Genomic DNA, 19,895 nt, shown 5'->3' with positions numbered 1-19,895 from the left:
CTTGATTTTCTTTTTGCCCCACCACTCCATCCTGGTTGCATTACCCACCATTACCACTAGCTAAGAGAGCTTCCCCTTCCTACTTCTTTCCTATTGTTCTTTTGTTCACATAAGCTTCATACCCCAGGCATCATACTCTGTTTCTCTCTCCCTCTTGTTCATTTTTTCCATAGATATTTCTAACTTTTTTCTCTCAATCTTTAACACCCACCTCTTCTCCTGGGTTCTTATTTGACTTATAACCCTGCCCATGTATTGTTTGAAAGGGCTTCTAATGCATGTTGCCTGTGGGAGGGGGAGAAGGAGGTTGTTACCCTATTAGAGTGGATGGTGACTACTTACATGGCAAACTCTTCAGGTGGGAAAGCAAGGAACAAGAATGCAGAATTGGCTACAAAACAAGAAATTTCTATGAAAATTGAACTACCTGGAAGAGATATCTAGCAGACAAAATTGGAATGCTTCTTTATATGTGATCGCAGACAAGGCTGTGAGCTTGATAACCATTTAGAGAGGCATTTGGGAAACTCTGTAGGAGAGACAGGATAAGCTTATGGCAAACTCTGTCCTTAGTGAACACTGGCTGGTGAACACATAGGATGAAGAAGCTTTAGCAGCATAATGATATAGAAAAGCCTTTGGTTAGAAGCCAAGCTTTACAGATAATCTAAAAATGGAGTAGGTCTTTACAAATATTTTTTAAAATGTGGAAAAATACTTCTCATATAAAAACGACCTTTTGTTGAACAGGAGGATCTGTTTTGAGAGAAACCAATTATTTGTAAAGGAAAGTAGAAAGCTTTCTAGTCAAAGCTCCTTCTTCTGGCACCAGAGAAGTGGAGAAAGGGTATACCCTGTGTTAATGATTTCGAATGACTTTCAGGAAAAGCTTTATCTTATTCAACTTTTAATGATCCCCACTCAGAGAAGACACAGATACTATTTCTCTAGTGCTTGTATATATTTGGGTTGCATCATATTATTCACTTGTTTGGCTATTGTCTTTTAACTATATTTTAGTCATTTTATTTAGGTATTGGGTTGAAAATTCCTTGAGATGTTCTGTAAAACCCAGAAGTTTATAATATCAAAGTGAATGAGTGAATATAAATAAATGCTTCATTAAGAATCCATGTTCCTAATTCTCAATTATGTATGATGAAGAATTCATCATAGACAGAAGCTTTAAGACCCTATACCATGGAATAATATTGAGTGTGGTATGTAGTCCTTTCATTCGTATGTGAGCCTCCTTTGACACAATGAACTCCACAGCAAAAGATGGCTGGTCAGTGTAGGATAAGCCAGGAAAAGTTCCAGTTACAATCCTCTCCAGGAAAGCAAAATCTACACTAAGGGACTGAGATGTATTTATTAACCTTTGATCAAAAGAAAAAAAAATACATTGGATCTGAAACTTATCTTTGTAATAAAGAAACTGTGGATATTTATACAGTGGGTATGAGAACCAAATTAGATATCATTTTTTCAGGATGAAAATTCCCGTGTGAAAAATGTCCTCCTCATGCCAAGTGGAAATTAAGATCCTTATTATCAACGATGGAAAGTTGAGGCAGAGGAAAATCTGTACAAATTAACCCTTATCCTCCTGTCACTTTATCCAACTAATTATGCTAGCCCACGTCCCTTTGCTTTGTCATTTTTTCATAATTTTACTGCTCTTTATCTGATTCATTATTTACACATTTAACTCTAGCTGCTTCTTTGGGAGTTTATTTCCTTATGAGGGCTCCTATGTCACATACAACTTATAATAAATAAACTTGTATGTTTTTTTCCTGTTTCTGCCATTCGTTACAGGGACTGGAGCTGGGAGCTTAGAGGGATAGACAGAAAGATTATTTTTCCTTCCCTACACTGGAGCGAGGGACTGGACTTTTCTGATGTGTGCATTCTTGAAAGTCCCTGGGAAACAAAATCTAGGCTGTAGAAAACTTCAAGTTTCTTCTAAAAATACAGTAAAAGGAGAAAGAGAGAGAGAGAAACTATAGATTCAAAAAACTTGAACCATACTTGTCCAATGAATTGTTTAAAAGAGTACATATTTATCACATATATGCTTTTTATATTATAGAATATATTTATAAAATATATAAAACAACCGGTAAAATTTGAACAATGATTAGATTCTTGGTGATCTTGTTTTTGTTATCATTTTTAGAAGTAATAATGGTATTGTGATTATGTTCTTTAAAAAGGTCCTTATCTTTTAGAGATACTTAAGTATATATTAATCTTATGTCAATTATATAGGAGTTTGAGGCAAAAGGAAAAGTCGATAATTTCTCTATGAAAAATTTTGAAATGGTGTTCATTATGGATTTTTTGCATTAATTTTGATTTTAAAAAATTACCTTAAAATATTTGTTTCGATTTCTAAGCTTTTTGGCAGCCTCCTAAATTTTGTGCCCAAGCCAAGTGCCTCACTCACTTCACCTTAGTCCGGGTTGTGTTAAATTTATCAATGACATCCGTCCGAGATTTACTTCAATTTGTGCGGAGGAATGAGAGTTGGGTCATAGATTAATAAGATTGCCATGAGTTGATAATTGTTGATGGTGTGAAGTATGTACACGTACATCGGATTCATTATACTACTCTATCTTTGTATATGTACTTTTGAAGCTTTCTCAAACAATTTCTCTGTCAAACCTAAACCCTTCCCGCCCCGCTACAAAGCAGGGCGAAGAGAGACCAGCACGTGGAGCATCAACAGCTAGAAACAACCACCGAGACGCAGGAACCTCCCAGGTTCCTAGAGTAGCCCTGGAAATGACGCTGGGGGAGGTAAACCCCTGTCCGTTCGTGCGACCCCAGAGGCTAAAGTGTTCGCGGTCTTGTTTTTCTGGAAGTGGGCCTCCGCGATCTCGGGAACCAACACCCCGAATCCGGTGCCCAAGCAGGGAGGCCAGGTGCTTTAGGCGGCTCCAGAAAGGCCAGGCTTCGGAGCCTCTAACCTGATGAAGGTGGGACTTCGGCAAAGTCGAGAAACCTAAGTCTGGGACAAGAGTTGGTATACCCATGGCCCACGTTCTTGCTCAGAAGAAGCAGACTGCAAAATTCTGGAGGTGACAAAGGGAAGATGAAGGCACATAAACACCTGCTCCTCGCCTCCAGACCCCAAAGCAATTTCGGCGAGTTTTGGAAGGGAATGAAGGTGACAACTGTGCTAAGACTCATCTGGCCTGGGAGCAGATGGCGCAGGCCTGGATGTCGCCACCGGAGAAGGTCCATCGGGAAGCAGCCTGGCCTCGCGGGCGGTAATAAGTCACTGTTTATGGGTGTGGTTGTGAGGGAGGGACACATGCAGGGAGAGATTCAGGTTCTCGAGCGACTGGTGCTGAGGAGGTCGCCTGCTCTGGATAATAGAACCTTGTGGAAAACCGTTACCCGGAAGGCAGAAGTGTTGTGACTGTGGTGAGTGCACTGTTTGATGATTCTGGGCATCAGGTAAATATGAGATGTGTAATGCTATGAGGGGGTGGGGGGACGGCGGGGAGGTGGTCCTCAGACAGTAGCGGTCCATCTCCAAAGCCTGCCTATAACTGTGAATCGCTTGGGGAGCTTTTAAATTTCCCGGGTGATGCTAATGTGCAGCTGGTGATGGTAGCCACTGGGCTATTGTCAGATCCAAGAGGCGCATCTCACCTTTATTCTTCTGTGCAGAAACCATTCTTCTGACACTGCCTAGTCGAGGCACTGCGGGCTTAATTAGCACTTAATTTCGTGTGTGCGATTCTTCGAATGAAATCTACCAGCAAAGTACTGAGTCCAAAACTTGGATAATGCAAGAAATGGATAGAGGAAGATAGTTCTCATTTTATCCTTATCTAATCTGAGGAACTCAGCAATACTTTTCTCTGTTTAACCATATTTTCTTCACAAAAGCAAAATCCCTGTAAGGATTTTCTGGCACTGCTGGGTGCTCAGTGATAGAATTCCAGTGTCTTTTCTGTTAGGAGTTAATGTAAAAAGTCAGTGATATTCTTAAAGCTCTAATATTTTTTAATTATCTTTCAAATGATCTTTGTTCTGTTGCAATGATTATAATAACACTTACTGAGGAATTATATGCCAGATACTACTAAGTACTTTACAAATGGTATGTAATCCTCACAGCCCTGCTTGAGAGATGCACATCCGTTTTTCACAGAGGTAGAGCTGAGGCTCAGAGAGTTTAACCTGGTAATATGTTCAAAGTCATATAGCTAGTAAGTCTCAAAACCAAGGGTTTGAATTCATGTCTATATGACAGCAAAGCCTATGTTTCTGACTTTGTTAACCCTAAAAATAAAGAGCCAAAATGAGAGGCAGAGAGGCATTTATTTTGGGATCAAAGAATTGCAATTCAGGGAGCAGAGATAAGAGTAGCAACTCAAATAGTATCCCACTAGGGAGTAAGAGGCAGGGGCTTTTAAAGGAAAAAGAGGGAGGTTTGCATTACAAAGAATGTTCATTAGAGTTGGTGGCAGAAAGCTAATCTTGGCTAAACATAATTGATTGCTAGGGCTAGCTAGAGGGAGACAGGTCTGTCACTGTGACAAGTTGCAGATTTCTCAGAATATTCGTGTCTTGACTTAGTTTGAAAGTTCACGTTCAGCCCAGTGAGGATGTGTGTAAGCCCCATTTGCTTTATGGCTTCGCGGCTCCAGTTTAAAGCCCTTAGACATAAGTGACCCCATTTTGTTTCACATTTCACAACTTTTAAGCCAATGGAGTGCTTCTGCTATAGTCTCTCATTTTAACTTTTATATTACCACATAAAAAAGTCAAGTTATATCAAGATTTCTGACCCCCAACCATTCCACAAACTTTTCGTTCAGTACATAAGAGGACCCATTTCCTGCATGATGTCTCTAGCAATCATGGTAATTGCAAAGATCTGGGTTTTTAAATTTGTTGCAAAGAAAACCTTCAGTAGTATGTTGATTAAGAAAGAAATGTCTAGAAAAGGGGAATGAGATACGTGAACCAGGGTGTACCAAATTGTCAATTCAGGAAAAAACAGCAACTAGAAATATGATAATGAGTGACAAATGTGAAGTGGGTATCTTGTTATTCATCACACACCCCTTTCAACCACATCTGCGTTTATATCCATTCATTCGTCAATGGACACTTGGATTGCTTCCACCTTTTGGCGATTGTGAATAATGCTGCTATGAACCATGGGTATACAAATATCTCTGCAAGACCCTCCTTTCAGTTCTTGAAGTATATACCCAGAAGTGGAATTGCTGGATCATACTGTTTTTATTTTTAATTTTTTGAGAAACTTCCATTCTGTTTTCCATAGCAGCTGCACCATTTTACATTTCCACCAACAGTGTACAAGGGTTCCAATTTCTCCTCCTCCTCCTCAGCAATATTTATTTTCTGTTTTTTTGATAGTAGACATCCTAATGGGTGTGAGGTGATACAATTATGGGTTTGATTTGCATATGTCTGATGATTAGTGATGTTGAGCATCTTTACCCATTCTTATTGGTTATTTGTGTATCTTCTTTGGAGAAATGTCTGTTCAAGTCTTTTGTCTATTTTTTAATCAAGTTGTTTGTTGGGTTGTGAATTTTTTGTGTGTGTGTGTGAGGAAGATTGGCCTTCAGCTAACATCTGTTGCCAATCTTCCTCTTTTTCTTTTTTTCTCGCCAAAGCCCCAGTACATCGTTGTATATAATAGTTTCAAGTCATTCTAGTTCTTTTATGTGGGATGCCGCCAAAGCTGGCTTGATGAGCGGTGTGCAGGTCAACGTCCAGGATCCGAAATGGCAAACTCCAAGCCACTGAAGGGGAGCACGCAAACTTAACCACTCAGCCATGGAGCCAGCCCCTTTTTTTCTTTTTGTATAAAGAACCTCCTATGGGGTGGGCCTGTGTCTGAGTGGTTAAGTACGCATGCTCCGCTGCGGCGGCCTAGGGCTTCGCCGTTTCGGATCGCCAGTTAGAATCGCGGACATGGCACCGCTCGTCAAGCCATGCTGAAGCGGCATCCCACATGCCACAACTAAGAATATGTACCAGGGGCTTTGGGGAGAAAAAGGAAAAAAGATAAAATCTTTAAAAAAAAAAAAGAACCTCCTGGATCTTCTATTTTTTGCAGGTATTGTAGATAAAAGAGAAAGTATGCTCAGAATTAATTCTTGAACTGCTTTCAATGCCTCTAGGTTTTTTTGGGGTATATGTGTATAGAGAAGGTAACACTTAAAAAATGAATTGTTGTTTTCCAGGTGGACAAGGTGGAGGAGAGAGAATTTCCAGGCAGCAGGATTATAAACAAATTCACGCTGAGAAATAGCCTGGTGACCTTAGCTAAAGTATATAGTAAGAGCAGGTAAGTGTGGAGAGAGAAAGCATTTACAGATTGTGTGGGGGACTTAGACATGCATCTTCCAGCCCAATGCCATCCAAGAGAACTTTGTATAATGATGGAAATGTCCTGCATCTGTGTTGTCCACCATGGTAATCACTAGCCACATGTGGCTACTGAACATGTGAAATGTGGCTAGTACTACTGAGTTTATTTTATTGAATTTTTATTACTTTTATTAGCTCCATATGGCTAGTGGCCACCATTTTGGACGGTACAACTCTAGGCAGTGCTTTTAAATGAGAACATAGCATAACCAGGTTTATACGTTAGAACGATTACTTTATAGTTATAATGTGGAGGATGTGTTGAAGAGGGGCAAGACCAAAAGCAATAAAGTCAGTTAAGAGACTCTTGGTATAATCTAGGTAAGTGAGTTAAACTTTGGCCACCTCCTCGCTTATCAGCCCCTTATTCTGTTGTCTTTCATAGATTAGTTAGGTTGTTTGTATGATTTGTACACCAAAGAAAAAGTAACAAGGGTTTAAGCAAGATAGCAAATTTATTTATCATATGAATGTCCTTCTGAAAGGCAAGGCACAGCCTTCTGGAAGCTCTTCTCCGAAAAGTTCTCCAGGGGCCTTTGCTTTTCTCACTGCTCTGCAGTCTCCAGAGCATTGTCCTTGTCCACATGGGCAAAACTGAATCACAGCCTGTAGGAAAGGGAAAGAAAATATTATGACGAAGCAACGTCTTTTCAGCAACATGACAGAATGAAAGTAGCACACAACACTTTTGCTCACACTCTGTGTTTGTAAGTGTGAAAATTTTCAGCCACAGCCCAGCCTTTCTTGTATAACAGTGTCCTTGCATGAGGCAAGAAGAGAGAATATGAGGAGTGAGAGAAAACTTTTGTTCGACGTCAGAGACTCCCTGCTGTAGAGTTTGCTAGGGCTGCTGTAACAAAGCACCACAACCGGCTGGCTTAAACAGCAGAAGTGTATTGTCTCACGGTTCTGGAGGCTGGAAGTCCAAAATCAGAGCGTCAGCAGGGTTGATTCCTTCTGAGGGCTGTGAGGGAAAGGTCTGTTTCAGGTCTCTCTCGCCTTGTAGATGGCCATCCTCTCCCCACGTCTCTTCACATCGTCTTCCCTCTATGCGTGTCTCTGTTTTCATCTTTCTCCTTTTTATAAGGACAGTAGTCATATTGCATTAGGGCCTATCCCAATGACCTCACTTTAACTTCTCCTCATTTTGCTTCTCTAAAGACCCTCTCTCCAAATAAGGGTCACACTCTGAGGTTCTGAGGGTTAGGACTCAAATGTATGAATTTTGGGGGAACTCAGGTCAACCCATAATACCTAATAAGGGAACTTGTGAATGTGACTAGTTGAGAAAGTATCCGACCAGAGTTCACATCTCATTTGACACCAGAGGATCCATATTTAAGGAAACTGTTCATATTAATGTTAACATGGTTTTATGACAGCCCCAAATAAATATGCCAACTGCTGCTCTATTCTGATAGTTGAAGAGCAGAGATGCCAAAAACTGAGACTATCAACTGAATCAGTGAGTTTTCAAGTTTCAAAAAATTTTTATTTCTCATCAAAGAGCCTCGAAAGTGGACATTTACCTTTTCTGAATTTTCTTAAACCATAACTAGGTTAAGGCCCAGATAAGAGAACTAGGACACCTGCTGTTGAGAGTCAGGATGTCTCAGCTACAAAAGAAAGCTTGGGTTGCATATTCAAAAATAAAAATGATCTACCATAGAAAGCTTGGCACGGAAGGAACTATGTTACGTATAACATTGTTAGGACAAAACCAAACTGAATTTCATTTAAAGGTTGACTTTATAAGTTGTTAGCTCATTAATTAAAAAATGTCCCTTGTTTTTTGTAAATCGCTTTTTCTCTGCACACTGGAGCATCCTCTTGGCCAGTTTATAAGTGGTGAGGCTCTTTCCACCAAGCTCTTGACTCCTCTGCTATAGGAAGTGAGCCTTCTAGCAGATGTTCACTTTCTAAATTTACTTTTTCCAGAATATGAAGCTTTGCGCCATTTTTAAATATCTTTAAACTTTCTCTATTTTAATATATTAATAATTTCAGAACTCATTCCCTAACCTGTTGTACCCACTGATCAGCTGACACTTTAGAATGAATACTTTGATCTAAGTGTTTTCAGGAACAGGATGAAGTAAACATTTCTGTCCATAGGCCTTCCTTCTTCCAATTAAATGAAAGTGATATGTTGAAGAAAGCAGATCCCTCAGGGTTTAGGTTGTAGTCCCGAATTAAGCAATCCTTCTAATGCTCAGAAAAAAAATCCAGTCTTGCCTCTGTTCTTTAAATATCCATCCAGTTTCTTTTGTCAGGGAACTCAAATCTCTAATGATTAATGCCAGCCTGAAATTCAGGACAGAGGCGTTTAATTTCTAGTTAATGCTCCTTGTTCCCCAACTTTATGCAAATAAAACAGGAAAAAAATATACAAAGCCTTTTTTTAAAGAAGTATATGTTCTATTTGGGACATTACATTAAAAGATATACACACACCACAAAATACCCTGTAGGGCTACTTGTAAACGAGTGTTTAAATAGTATAAGCAGCATTCACAAGTTTAGTAGAATCTTTAAAAAAAGGAAGGGAGACAGCAATTAAGAGGCTTCCATGCTCTCAGGCTTTATGATTTCATGTGATGGCTGAGAAAGAGTGTGCAGGAGAACGGACATCCTTTTTGTTAAAATATTTGGACTGACTCAAGAAATGTGGGCTTGAGAGCCCTAGTTTTTGGACTCTAGAAATTTCATGAAGGCTCAGAAAAATACACATCCACTTGATACTTGGCATGAGTTTCTGGGTGTTCATGGATACCTTAGGGAGGTGCTGTCTATTCTTTATCCCAAATGCCCTTCTCCTTTGATTTCCTCCTCCATGGTAGTTAGAGACACAAAAATCCTTCCCTTTCCTGACTCTCTTGTAGTTGGGGCGGCATGTGACCTGGGTCTGACTGTTGGGATTCAAGTGAAAGTCACTTTGAGGGGCTTCTGGAAATATTTATTTCTAAAAAAATAAAATCTTTATAAAAGAGGAGGGTGTGACTTGGCTGGCCTGCTCCATCAACTCTTTACCCTGTACTTGTTTGCCCTTTTCTCTTCCTATCTGGGATGCAGACGAGATTCCTGGAGGAGCAGCAGCTATTATGCATCATAATGATGAAAGCCACAGAATAAAGAGCAAGAAGGTAGAAGGAGCCTGAGAACTTCATGACATTCTTGGACAGTGGTGCCAACCTTGGATGATTTACCTCAGGATTTTTGGTTAAACAACATATATTAACTCCTTTCTGTTCAACCCACTGGAGTTGAATTTTCTGTTGCAGTGAGTACCATCCTAACTGATTATCCTGGCTAATATGTATTAGCACCTGTCACGGGCCAGTGTAGTTCTAAGCACTTTATGTACTAACTTTTTAAATCCTCACAGCAACCTTATGAGATAGGCCTAAGGTTCTCAAAGTGAGCCAGCAGCATTAGCATCACCCGGAACTTTGTTAGGAATGCAAGTTTAGGGTCCGGCTCCACACCTCCTGAGTCAGAAACTCTGGGAGTGGGGACCCAGTAATCTGTTTTAAGAAACCCTGCAGGCGATTCTGATACATGCTGAAGTCTGACAGCTTTATCTGTAGGTGAGGTATTGTTGCTATCCCTATTTTACGTGTAAGGTAGACTGAGCTGAATCTTGAGTCACTTGCCCAATGTCACACAGCTAGTAAGACTAACTCCTAAATCTGTGTCTGTAAAGTTATGCCACATGTTAAGAACGCCTACTCTAGAGTAGTAGTCTTCAAAATTTGAAAGCATACTCCTTTGAAAAATTATGTACCCCCTTGCACATTTTTAGATTGATATCTAAAAATTTCACATCATAAGTTCAAACAGTTGTAAAGAATGATTTCTAGGACATTGTAAATTGTGACATTTTAAAATGTGTTCCATCACTCTTCTACATGAATCTAAATACCACAGTGATGATTTTTTAAATGGGCTGTCCATTTAAAAAGTAAATTTTCTTTAACATTTGAAATTTTACATCCTTCTCTTGAACTCGTATTTTCATTCCCCTGCCAACAAAAATACATCCTCTTGTAACACACCTGCTTTGATCTACCCTGTCGTTCTTCTCTGCAGCAAAAAGTACAAACATTGAACTTAATTTTTAAAAAATTTCCAGTGATCATATAGCTTTAAGAGTTATAAGTATACAATCAAATAATTGTGACTGTATTATATGTTTTGATAAGTTAGTAGACATACAAACTAAAATTGAATTGGAAATGCATCTCTTAATGAGATGGATGGGACTTAAGATTTTCTAATTGATTCATGTATCCATGGATGAATGTTCTTTGTTGCAAGAATGAGACAAGTTCAACATCAATTTTATGTCTATTTTTCATTATAGATATGAGAGATTATATTCACATAAAAAAGAGGAATTAGGGCCAGCTCCACTGGTGCTCTGCTTTGGTGGCCTGGGTTTGGTTCCCGGGCACAGACCTACACCACTCTGTTAGCAGCCATGCTGTGCTGGTGTCCAACATACTAAAAAATAGAAGAAGATTGGCATGGATGTTAGCACAGGGTGAATCTTCCTCAGGAAAAAAAAAAAGAGGCATTAAAGGAGTTTTGAAATAGGAATGCAATTCTAATCTTTCTAACTCCTGTATTAATGCCAAAATCACATAATATATCATAAAAAAAGTTTTGTTAATCTATTACTGACAACTGGGTTAGAACGTCTCACTTTTGTGTAAAGCAAATGTAATAAACAGAAGCCACCTGAGTTGCAAAAGGATTTTGTTACCCAGTCATTTAAGCCATTCACTTTATCACTGACATCGTTATTTTGGAGTCCTTTTGTCAGATGCTTCAAGGAGGTTTTGCATCTTGGGGCAAGATGATGGATAAGATATGGGATGGTTGAGAGTTATCTCCTTTTTCCTTAATGAGAAAAGAGTTGTGACAAAAGAGGAGGTGGGAAAGCAGAAAGTTTACTGGCAGATCAGCCACAACTGAGTCCACGTGGAAGTGCAAGATCAGGAAATAGATTCCCTTGAAACTGTCTGTATTCTCAGGGATATGCATACCCCAGTTTGAAAACTAAAGGATACTAAGAGATAGCTCTTAGTATCACCACTGTCATGTCCTATGTCAGCTTAAACAAACAGATTACCTTAGTTTCAGTTTCTCACTCAGGAAGTAGGTATAAGAATGTGGAGCTAAGCTGCAAATCCCAAATTGTTGGTGCTCCCAGTGTCAATATACATGCCTGAGAGACATGTGTTTGATGCCTTGGGTCATCTTTCACCTTTTCTTCACGTATTTTCAGATAAATACTCAATTATCCTGGATACGTCCTAAATTCAGTAGAAAACTTGTCCTGGTAGCAATAGTCACAGCCAAGTTCTCGAGTTTCGAAAGATGAACCTCTATGCTGCTTTAGGACTATTTGGCCGCAATCCCAGAATGGTGTTTCTGTGTACACAGCACTGGGGAAGTGAAGTTAGAATCACAGGTATTCAGCCTGTTTCTCTCTTCTCTGCCTTCACATCCTCCTGTAGCATTTTCTGTGTCTGGACTAAGTTGCTTTCCTTCTCTCATCCGTAGCTATACTGATCCATTTCTCTTTTTCTTTTTTTATTGTGGAAAGAACACTTAACATGAGATGTATCCTCTTAACAAATGTTTAAATGTACAATATATTATTGTTGACTGTAGGTACAATGTCGGACAACAGATCTCTAGAACTTCTTCTTCTTTTTTTTTTTTTGAGGAAGATTAGCCCTGAGCTAACATCTGCCACCAATCCTCCTCTTTTCTGCTGAGGAAGGCTGGCCCTGAGCTAACATCCGTGCCCATCTTCCTCTGCTTTATATGTGGGATGCCTACCACAGCATGGCTTGCCACTTGGTGCCATGTCTGCACCCGGGATCTGAACCAGTGAACCCCGGGCTGCCAAAGCAGAACGTGCGCACTTAACCTCTGCGCAACCAGGCCAGCCCCCTATTCATCTTCTTTGACTAAAACTATCCCTATTGATTAATAACTCCCCATTTCCCCCTCCCCCAACCCCTGACAACCACCATTCATTCTTTAATTCTATGAATTTGACTATATTAGATATCTCAAATAAGTGCAATCATGCAATATTTGTCCTTCTGTAACTGGCTTATTTCACTTAGCATAACATCCTCAAAGTTCATTCATATAGTCGAATATTGCAGAATTTCATATTTTAAAGGATGAATAATATTACATTGTATGTATATACTACATTTTCTTTATCCACTTGATGAACTATAGGTTGTATCTACATCTTGGCTATTGTGAATGGTGTTGTAATGAACGTGGGAGTGCTGTCTCTTCCAGATGCTGATTTCATTTCTTTTGGGAAAATCTCTACAAGTGGAATTGCTAGAATACAGTAGTTCTATTTTTAATTTTTTGAGGACCCTCCATACTGTTTTCCATAGCAGTTGCACCATGTCATTCCTGCCAACAGGGTGCAAGGGTTCCATTTCTCCACACCTCACCATCACTTGTGGGGTTTTTTTGGGTAATAGCCCTCCTAACAGGTATGAGGTGACATCTTGTTGTGGTTTTGATTTGCATTCCCCTGATGGTTAGTGATATTGAGTATCTTTTCATACACCTGTGTACCATTTATATGTCTTCCTTGGAGAAATATTTATTCAATTCCTTAGCCTATTTTCTTCTTTTTTTGCTGAGGAAGATTTGCCCTGAGCTAACAACATCTGTTGCCAATCTTCCTCTATTTTGTGCCTGAGCTGCTACCACAGCATGACCACTGACAGATGAGTGGTTTCAGGTTTCCACCTGGGAACTGAACCTGGGCCACCAAAGTAGGATATGCCAAACTTAAGCAGTAGGCCACTGGGGTTGGCCTTTTAGCCCACTTTTTAATGGGGCTATTAGTTTTTTTGTTTTTTGCTGTTGAGTTGTAGGAGTTGCCTTATATATTTTGAGAATTAACCCCTTATCAGGTATACGCTTTGCAAATATTTTCTCTCGTTCCATAGGTTGCCTTTTCATTCTGTTGTTTCCTTTACCGTGCTTTTTCATTTGATGTAGTCACACTTGTCTGTTTTTGCTATTGTTGCCTGTGCTTTTGGTGTCACATCCATGAAATCATTGCCAAGACCAATATCATGAGGCTTTCTTCCTGTGTTTTCTTCTAGCGGTTTTACACTTTCAGATCTTACATTTGAGTCTTTAGTATATTTTGATTGTTTTTAATGTATGATGTAAGATAAGGGTCCAATTTTATTCTTTTACGTGTGGATATCCAGTTTTCCCATCACCAGTTATTGAAGTGATTATTCTTTCTCCATTGTGTATTCTTGGCATCCTTGTGGAAGACCAGTTGACTGTAGATGTGTGGGTTTATTTCTGAGTTCTCCACTCTGTTTCATCGGTCTGTATGTTTTTATGCCAGTACTATACTCGTTTGATTACTGTAGCTCTGTAATATATTTTGAAATCAGGAAGGGTGATGCCCCTGGCTTTGTTCTTCTTTTTCAAGATTGATTGACTATTTGGAGTCCTTTGTGCTGCCATATAAATTTTAGAATTTTTTTTCTATGTCTGTAAAAGATGCCATTGGGATTTTGATAGGGATTACATTGAATCTGTAGATTTCTTTGGTGTGGACATTTTAACAGTGTTAAGACTTCTACTCAATGAAAACAGAAAGTCTTTCTCTTTGTGACTTCTTTAATTTGTTTAACCAGTGTTTTATAGTTTTTATTGTACAAGTGTTTTATCTCCTTAGTTAAATTTATTCCTAAGTATTTTATTCTTTTTTTTGTGTGTGTGTGAAAAAGACTGGCCCTGAGCTGACATCTGTGGTCAGTCTTCCTCTTTTTGCTTGAGGGATAGTGGCTCTGAGCTAACATCTGTGCCACTCCTCCTCTATTTTGTATGTGGGATGCCACCACAGCATGGGTTTGGTGGGTGGTGTGTGGGTCTGGGCCTGGGATCCAAACCTATGAACCCCGGGCCACCGAAGAGGAGCATGAACTTAACCACTACACCACTGGGCCAGCCCCATTTTATTCTTTTTTGTAGTGTTGTAAATGGGATTGTTCTCCTAATTTCCTTTTTTTTTTTAAGATTTTTTTTATTTTTTCCTTTTTCTCCCCAAAGCCCCCCAGTACATAGTTGCATATTTCTCGTTGTGGGTTCTTCTAGTTGTGGTATGTGGGACGCTGCCTCAGCGTGGTTTGACGAGCAGTGCCGTGTCCGCGCCCAGGATTCGAACCAACGAAACACTGGGCCGCCTGCAGCGGAGCGCGCGAACTTAACCACTCGGCCACGGGGCCAGCCCCTCCTAATTTCCTTTTTGGATAGTTCACTGCTAGCGTATAGAGGCACAACTGATTTTTCTTGGCTGATTTTTTTATCCTGCAATTTTACTGAATTCATTTATCAGTTCTAATAGTTTTTTTATGGAGTCTTAAGTTTTCTCTGTGTAAGTCATGTCATCACACCTGTAAACAGGAACAGTTTTACCTTTTTTTTTTTTTCTGGTTTGAATGCGTTTCTTTTCTTTTTCTTGCCTGAGTCCTCTGACTGGGACTTCCAGTACTATGTTGAATAGAAGTGGAGAGAATGGGCATCCTTGCCTTGTTCCTGATCTTAAAGGAAAAGCTTCCAATTATTCACCATTGAGAATGGTGTTAGCTGTGGGCTCACATGTGGTCTTTATTATGTTCAGGTACATTCCTTCCATACCTTGTTTGTTGAGAGTTTTTATCCTGAAAACTCTCAAATGCTTTTTCTACACCTATTAAGATGATCATGTGATTTTTTTTTTAAAGATTGACACCTGAGCTAACATCTGTTGCCAATCTTCTTTTTTTGTATTTTTTCTTCTTTGTCTCCCCAAAGCGCCCCCAGTACATGGTTGTATATTCTGGTCATAGGTCCTTCTGGCTATGCTATGTGGGACACTGCCTCAGCATGGCCTGATGAGCAGTACCATGTCTGCGCCCAGGATCCAAACTGGCGAAACTGTGGGCCACCGAAGAGGAGTGTGCAAACTTAACCACTTGGCCATGGGGCCGGCCCCATGATCATGTGATTTTTATCATTTATTCTATTAATATGGTGTATTAAATTAATTGAACAGTCATTGAGAGTTATTGATGATGATGTATATCCTTGTACCCCTGGGATAAATCCTGCTTGGTCATAGTATATTATGCTTTTAATATGCTGTAGGATTCAATTTGCTAGCATTTTGTTGAGGATTTTTGCATATATTTTCATCAAGGATATTGGCCTATAGTTTTATTTTGGTGTCTTTGTGTGGCTTTGGTATCAGGCCTTATAAAATGGCCTTATAAAATGAGTTTGGGAGTGTTCTGTCCTCTTCAATTTTTTGGAAGGGTATGCAAGGGATTGGTGTTAATTCTTTATGGCTTACCAAGCAGTGCCATGTCTGCACCTGGGATCTGAACTGGTGAACCCCGGGCCGCTGAAGTGGAACGTGTGCACCTAACCACTGCGCCACCAGGCCAGCCCCATCTTTTTATTGACAATAGAAAATAGAAGACAATGTGTAGGGCTGTTACCGAACTACAGTGGGTCTGCTTCTTGTGAGTTGAAATCAAAGCCTTCGCCAGAAGTACTGGTCACACAAAGTAATATTTATTTGCAGCAAATAGAAACCGTTGGGAATCATTTCCAAAGCCAAGCAAGGGAAAGCAGGGGCCATTTATGTCAGATGAGGAATGAATATTCAAAAGGGGGAGGTGGATATTCGCTTGTGCAGGGTCAGTTGGAAAACATGCTTCCACATACATCACATGTTATGGTAATAAGGCCTAAGCTCCTCCTGGGGCAGAGATCTTAACATTGAAATGAAGCAAAGGTCATCTCTTGAGCACTTCTCAGCCTGTCTGGGCAGGCATAGCTCTTGTGGTGGAGTTTGACCTGTTCAGAGAGGTTGGTGATTGCATCTCTTAACATAACTAAAAAAACAATTTGGAGAAAAGTTAAGTGCTTCTGAAACCTCCTTTGAGTTGCTTGGGGCAATTCGTTGGTGAAAGGACCTGTTGCATAATTTGTGAGGCCCAGTGCAAAATGAAAATGTGAACCTCTAGTTCAAAAATTATTAACAACATGGAGACGATGACAGGAGAGCATTACACCAAGTGGAAGTCTCTTCTGATGGCAGGACCCTGTGCAACTGCCCAAGTCACATGCCCAGGAAGTCAGCTGGGACAATGTGTTGTAGGGTAATAGTAAAAATTTATGTGGGCAACTCACACTTTAGTCTCTGGGTCCTGTTAAACTCTTTGAAACTTAGAGATTGTCCTCCCCAGAATCATCAGTATCGTTAATTTCTTAGGAGCCTTCTGCCTTTGCAAATCCGCGTGTTTTGGATCTGTTTGAGTTTTAAAATCTCAGCCAAGCCATATGGATACCATCTTATCAGAAGAGACAAAACTGAGCCTAAAACCAAGCAGAAAGAGTAATCGCAATGAAGAGGACTCTCCATGCATAACTGGAGATTTCAGCCACCCACATTTACTCCGAGTGCAGTGTCGCATTTTCTGGAAAGAACTGACTTCTTCCCCTTGTTCTGTTCATTTATCTTTCTAGAGCCCAGGACCATGGGTGTGTTTCATGGCAGAGAAAAGTGAAGAGGAGAATTGTGTGTGTGTTTGAAGGAGAAACAGATCAGCAGCCTTTTGATTTGGCTCCTAAAGTATGTAGGTGCCTATTTCCATTATCTCTACAAATATACCCTTACTGGGCCTCCTATTCTGTAGGGGTGTTTCCTTGTCTATTACATGCTCCTTCCCTATCTGTGACATTTGAGTTTTGATAAAAATCCTCTTCTCTCTGGAAGTGTTGTCACTGGTAATTTTTTCCCACAATGTCGTTGCAGCAAATGTTTCTGGTGGGCATAGTCTCTACGTTTGGTGGAGAGGTCTTCCTCACTCTGGTATCCGATCATCTGATGTCACTAGAAGACTAACCGTTTGGCCCTACTACATATAAAACCATTGCGGTGAAAAAGGACAGCATGGGGATCCTAGAGACCGAAGTTGGACTGCGTGACTGAGGCTTATGCCCAAGATTCTAGGGTGAAACATTGCTTGTTCCAATGAGACTATCTAAAGACTATTTGATACAAGTGTTGCTGAGATGATACAGACTTTTTAGATAAGTGAGAAATGAATGTCTAGAATATTTTAAAAGCTACAGAAAGTAGACAGAAACGTTTTCATTAGGAATAGTTTATAAAAGAAGAGAATGGTTTTCTTTAAGGAGCAAGGAAACTAATATTTATTGAGCACTTGCTGTTTACCAGGCACTGTGTATGTGTGTATGTGCGTGTGTGTATGTGTCTGCTCACAACGGCTCCGTGGGGTAGTGATTATTAGCTCCGTTTTAATAATGAAGACATTGTGGCTCAGAGGGAGTAAGGTGCAAAGCCAGAATTGCGAGACAAGATTGTTGGCCTCCCGTGTCCATGTGTCCACTCACTTTTCCTTTTGAAGGTCTCAGGTAAGGGGTAGCCTCACTGGGATTTAGGCAGCCTGCCCCAGGGTCCTTGTTCTGACTACTGTGCTCCACTGCCTTTTAAGAGCAAATTTATCTTTTTACCAGGGAGTGACGACCTTATCTAGATAAGCAAATTCATAGAATCCTGATAGTAAACTGGAATGTTAATTGTTCTAATATTCTATTGTTTTGACTTTCTTTATCACTAATACTGAATATGGACTGAAGGTCAGATGACTCCTGTCCCAAGTAAGGGACTCTGAGCACCAGGGAAAATGATTCTTTTTAAAGTTTTACTTTAAGTATTTCATAATTTACTTCATTTTCCCCCAATTGTAGTGGAGGTATCTGGCTTAAAGATCCCAAGGATTGATTGGTTGTTTTTTCACTCTTTATTTCTGAATTTACTTTTTTCCCATTTTAATTATAGAAGTATTTTCAAGGATTACTGTCAAAACATAAAAATATATGGCTAAGAAAAAAATATATGTATATTGCCACATTCCAAAGATAAACATACTTTATGTGTTAGAAGAAACACAATTTATGGGCCTGGCCCACTGGCCAGGTGGTTGAGTTGACGCGCTCCACTTCCGCAGCCCAGGGTTTTGCCAGTTTGGATCCTGGGCGCAGAGCTAGCACCACTCATCAAGCCATGCTGAGGTGGTGTCCCACATGCCACAACTAGAAGGACCCACAACTAAAATATACAACTGTGTAGTGGGGGGCTTTGGGGAAAAGAAGGAAAAATAAAAATAAAAAAAAGAAAATTTATGTGTTACAAAACACATTTTATGTGTGTTAAGCACATTTTGTTGTGTGTCTACTTCTGGACATTTATATACATATACTGTATCTGTACATTTTTAAAAGGGATTATCATCTTTTAAAAACTTTCTTGTAACGTGTTTTTTACTTAATGCTATTTCTTAAGCATCTTTACTGAAAGATAATAGATAGCTAATTATTAACTCTGAAGAGCAAGGGTCAATAAATATTTGTTGAATGAATGTATAATTTCCCTTTATCACCAGCTGCTTCCAAGCCCCTACTTCAGGTGTCTGGGAATACCACATGGCTTTAGGCCAAAAGCGTTTTGTCCCTCATTAGGGCAAAAAAATTAAGGATGTCTTTTCTCCTCCTCCCTCTAGTTCCAATAAACCTACACTTTGTTCCCATTCCCTCCTTTAGAGGTGCGATGGAAAAGAAGTTTTCAGATTCAGCTCCTTCCTGGACGGGTAAACTTGTTTTAAAATGTCACACTTTTGTGCAGTAAGAAAACTCGAAAGTGCTATTTGTAAGCTAAGTACTGATGAAATAGAAATCTCCTACATATATTCAGTGAAGAAAAGAGCTGCAGAATAACGGTTAAATATTTTCCATTTTATGTAAAAGTTAGATAAAATAAACACAAAGAAAACAGCTCAGTGGTTACCAGGGGAAGGGGGTTGAGGGGTGGGCACAGGGGGTGAAGGGGGGCACTTGTGTGGTGACAAACAAGGAATAATGTACAACTGAAATCTCACAATGGTGTAAACTATTATGATCTCAATAAAAAAAGTTAGATAAAATAAGACTATGTTCATATTTGCAAGTATCATAAAAAAAGTCAGGAGGGATGCATAAGAAGCTAAAGCAAAGGTGTTGGTGAGAACTGGGGAGATGAGGGAAAGGAGGCACCAAAGACTTTTCCTTATGCCTTTTAATACTTTCTCATTTTTGAACCAGGTGAATAACCTGCTCACGCAAAAAAAAAAAATTTAAACAAGAAAAACATGTTGCATCTGTTTCTTTCATTCTTACTATGCTAAGGTTGGTGAAAATTGTTTTTCCTTATTTTTTAATCTTGTTTTCTCTTATACTAAACTGGTGTGATGGTTAATTTTACCTGTCAACTTGACTGGGCCGTGGGGTTCCCAGATATTTGGTCAAACATTATTCTGGGTGTTTCTGTGAGGGTA

The 19,895-nt window shown here is 39.7% G+C and overlaps 1 long non-coding RNA gene across 4 annotated transcripts; it reads left to right on the top strand.

The window, feature by feature from the left end:
• The first annotated feature begins 2,800 nt into the window (after positions 1-2,800).
• On the top strand, positions 2,801-19,496 carry LOC106823481 (uncharacterized). 4 transcript variants are annotated; one of them, XR_001396158.3, is made up of 5 exons: positions 2,801-3,281; positions 6,249-6,352; positions 9,508-9,715; positions 17,026-17,131; positions 17,315-19,496. It is a non-coding gene; the product is annotated as an uncharacterized lncRNA (long non-coding RNA). The 4 variants fall into 4 exon arrangements; XR_006532176.2 differs by having other exon boundaries at positions 17,026-17,135; XR_006532175.2 differs by having other exon boundaries at positions 2,801-3,438.
• Positions 19,497-19,895: the final 399 nt, after the last annotated feature.

This window comes from Equus asinus, chromosome 8 (genome assembly GCF_041296235.1).
Source record: "Equus asinus isolate D_3611 breed Donkey chromosome 8, EquAss-T2T_v2, whole genome shotgun sequence".
Taxonomy (NCBI): domain Eukaryota; kingdom Metazoa; phylum Chordata; class Mammalia; order Perissodactyla; family Equidae; genus Equus; species Equus asinus.
The sequence above is the reverse complement of the archived record's forward strand: the minus strand, read 5'-3'. Positions and strand labels throughout refer to the sequence as shown.